The sequence below is a fragment of the Adiantum capillus-veneris genome, chromosome 8 (assembly GCF_014529385.1).
Source record: "Adiantum capillus-veneris isolate H3 chromosome 8, ASM1452938v2, whole genome shotgun sequence".
Lineage (NCBI taxonomy): Eukaryota > Viridiplantae > Streptophyta > Polypodiopsida > Polypodiales > Pteridaceae > Adiantum > Adiantum capillus-veneris.
Genome location: NC_140938.1, coordinates 12,567,561 through 12,571,707, shown reverse-complemented (window position 1 = coordinate 12,571,707; position 4,147 = coordinate 12,567,561). Strand labels below are relative to the sequence as shown.

The 4,147-nt window shown below is 42.6% G+C and overlaps 1 pseudogene; it reads left to right on the top strand.

Moving 5' to 3' along the window:
* The first annotated feature begins 873 nt into the window (after positions 1–873).
* LOC147451685 (uncharacterized) lies at positions 874–1,420 on the top strand (annotated as a pseudogene).
* The last annotated feature ends 2,727 nt before the right edge of the window (positions 1,421–4,147 follow it).

The window sequence follows — 4,147 nt, the reverse complement described above, 5'->3', positions numbered from 1 at the left end:
CTAGCTACAGGAAAAGAGGTGATTACGCCCATGGCACTTGCTTCGGGCACTATGCATGCAGAAGATCAGGATGCTGAGCAGTTTTTGACGGCTTGGCAGAAACGTTTGGATGTAGCCAGAAAGCACTTGATGAAGTACAAAGATAAGTATGTAGCCAGACATAACGAAAAAGCACGAACAGAGTTCTTTCAGAAGGGTGACTTGGTGCTGGTGAGTGCCCAGAACATCAACCTTCCCGAAAACTTAACACCCAAATTCAACCACCGCTTCTATGGTCCATACCGGGTACTGCAAGATTTCAACAACGTCTCCTACAAGCTGGAGCTACCTTCCAACGTCAAGATCCACAATGTTTTTCACATCAGCCTACTCAAACGATTTCAGGTTGATGGGAAATACGGCCGCCATGTACCTCTACTAGACAAAGGAGTAAACCCCTTTGAACCAGAAATAATCATCAAACACCGTTTCAGGCGCAACAACCTAGAGTTCTATGTCAAGTGGAGAGGGCGGCCAATGTCAGATTGCACTTGGGTGCCAGAAGATAGAGTCATTGCAATGGATAAGCAGTTGTTGCTTCGGTACTACAGGATTCCGGACCTCAAACACATGCCTAGGGCATAGAAGACCACAACCATGTACAGCAGTAGTATAGGATGCAGTAGTTTGTCAGCACAGTTATGCTCAGTTTTTCAGCAGAATAAAGATGCGTTATGCGACAATCATGCGATGTATGCACTATGTGGTCAAATGCTTTACAATCTTGACGAGGACGTCAAGTTCCTTGAGGGGGGGGAGAATGTTGGGCTCCTCGTGAGAGGGAACTTTTTTCCACTCGCGCCGGCGGTCCCTCCTTGCCCCTAGCGCCCCCACATGGGCTGTCCCTCATGCGGCCCGGCGGTCCACGTTCCCATTTCTAACCTAACTCCCGCTAACCTAACTTCTCACCGTGGACGGCACTTGAGGGGGACCGAGGCCCCGTTTGGTGAATTGCCCCTCTCCGCGGCCATGCTCCCCGTGGGCCGATATGAGGACTCGTGGACCCGTCGCTCCTGTGGACAAAACATGACTCCGGGAGCCCCCGAAAGACTCTATGCAAGTAAGAGCCCCGCTTGGGCCGTGGCCGGGTCCCCGGGGGTCCCGTGGTCCCAAACGGCCCGGGACGCAACCGCGGGGCCGTTTTGGCATTTTTGATCAGATTTTGGAACCGCGGCTCCTGGAAGGGACCGACGGTGACTCCTTGAGAGGGATTTCTACCTCAAGACCATGGGGCTTGGGTGGTTTGCCTGAGCGCCTCGAATTAAAGGACTTATATGGGAGTAGTACTCCACTCTTGGTGAACCGTGCGCATCCTGCCGGGGTAGCCAAGAGGGGGCCGGTTGTTCAACCGGAGCCGGGGTGGCAGTCCTCACGTCCATAAAACCATTTACCCTTTCTAGGTTGGAGTTAGGTTAACCCAGTCTTCAGAGGCGCTGGAGAGGCCTCCGTCCCTTTTGTAATCAACTTTTTAAATCAATACAAAGCGCCCGTCACGGGCTTGTTTCTACAAATCTTGTCTCGCGCGTCCCTTTGAAATACTTGTTCAACGTGTTGTGAAGTCGGCTAACTTGTGTTCAGGTGAAGGATCGGCGAACGCGCGCGGCCCCTAAGTTCCACTTACGGGCCGCTCTTCAGGGTCCCGTAACAGCTTCACTGTAAGGCCCTGCCATCCTCTATCTCTCTCTCTCTCTCACACACTCACACACACACACACACAGACCCTAGCATGCAACATTGTTCACTTTCTCTTTCTCTCTTCACCTCCTGTTGCTGCTGCATGCCAACGATTCGTCGTCATCACCCCAGTCAGCGCGCCGACACTCAGCGCCTTCATCGCCATCGTCAGGGTCTTGTAAAAGCTAGGTAAATTAAGGTAAGTTTATATTTGATTATTTTCATTTTTTGCATCAATATTTTTTTAATAGGAAAAACACAAAGAAAAAACATGACAAAAACAAAAGGTTAAAAAAGAACTTACTGAAAAAAAAACTTACAAAACTTTTTTAAAAATCATAAAAATAAGGAAAAAAACTTCAAAAAGTTCTCCAAAAAACACAAAAAACAATAAAAAAGCCAAAAGGTCCTTAAAAATTCAAAACCAGGTTTTAAAATTCACAAAAAATAGAAAACTCAACCAGAATTCACAGAACGTACAAAAAACTTCAAAATTTCACCCATTTGCAAAAAAAAAACTCCACAAAAAATTTATTTGAAAAAAAATCAAAAATTGCACAGATAAATCGCAAAAGTCATAAAATTCATAAAAACCTTTAAAAAATAAAAAATTCATAGAAAAATCAAAATTTAAAAACATCTCAAAAATAGCAAAAAAATTAAGAAAATTCAAAATTTTCAAAATAAAATAAAATAAAATAAAAGGGGAGCCAAAAAAGTAAAAAAGGCAAAAAAGCAAAAAAAGCCGCCAAAAATTCACATTGCAAGCCAAAAAAAGACGAGATGAGTAGAGTCAAAAGTTGAACGAGACGAAGTGAACGAGTTGAGTAGAAAAAGCCAGAAAAAAAAGACCGAAGCGAGCCGTGAGCTGCAAAAAAATTTAAAATTTGTCGAAAATGAGTGAAAACAAAACCGCAAAAGATTGAGAAATCGAAGTTGTGTCGAAAGCCAATCGACCGGGATACGTTCACACAAAAATCCATTTCGAAACTGAATATTGAGTAAAATCCAATCGTTAGGGCATTGTTCACGAGTCGAAATTGCGAATTGGGCCTGACATTAGCAGACTTTGGTAAAAATTGGCAAAATTTTGAGTCTTGCCAAAGTTTAGAATTTGACTTAGAATCAGGAAAAAACCCTTGGGAACCGGGACTCAATCATTTCGACCAAGAACATTACTGTTCTAACTTAGTTTTGGACAGTGTTCCCACAGTTTAGTCAAAGAATGCTAGGATCTAGAAGCCATTGTGCAAGCCATAAATTGGCTAGTGCAAGCAATTGCATTGCAGATTGGGTTTAGAATCGGATGACCAGGGATATCACTCATATTGCATTGCAGATTGGGTTGTTACGAGCACAAGTTTTCATCGTTTCAAAGACTGTATTCAAACACATTCAAGATAGAGTTAGCAAACTCTTTTGAGATTGAAGAGAAGTCAACTGCCAAGATAGCTTTGGCACAACCAGTTTTGTCAAGCCGAAGCAAGAGAAATTTGTTGGTGCAATATCAGAATCTATTAAGAGACATCCCTGTCGATCAAGCACGTCATGAACTCGAGTCGAGCCGAGTTCAAGTACAACAGAGCTAGCCAGTAGTAGTGCTAACATAGACATAAGTGCAACAGAGCAGATTTTACAACTCTATGGCCACAATGGAGACAAAGTTTTGTATGCAGACTCGAAATGCCATAGGTATCTTATGAGTAGCAAACGCAACACAGGAGCCAAGATCCTCTTGATCAGAGTAAAGCCAACTCCAGAGAACTCTCATATGTTTACAAATTTGAATGGAGCTAGATATTGCAAGATCAAAGATGAAGTGCAGATAGATGTGCCTTCCTCTCCACTATATGTGTATATGTGTGTGTTTGCTTGTGAGAGTTCAAGTTTTTGCCTTCTCTCTCTCTCTTTACAATTGCAACCGATTCAAAGGTTGCAATAGAATGAACCTTTTAAAATATTCAATGCTTGATCTCAACGTGAACTACCTACATTGAACCATTATCATTTTGTGAAAAGTAGGTGTACCAAATATATAAAGATGTTGTGTTCACATCACTATCTAAGATGTTTCAAAACATATAACAAATAATCAATTGAATTATTAGACCCTATTTGATTATGATTGAGCAAAAGGACTTAAAAAAAGTGTGTGTCTAAGTCCTATCCCTACAAGTGTTAGGGCAATCACCAAGTGATACCGCCTGATTCACTTTGAGGTAATTGCTCAATAGCATTTAATAAGGAGGAACGAGACAGCCTTTAGAAAGTGAGATTTAGTCTTGTTCACTAACTATCCCCACCCCATTAGACACCCCCCTCGAAAAACAAGAACACACCTTGGCGGTGATTTTTGGGATTGTTCCTACGATCTTATGAAATTAAATTCTCCTGTTATTCACTATAATGACAATGGTTGCTTGGACTGTTCCTA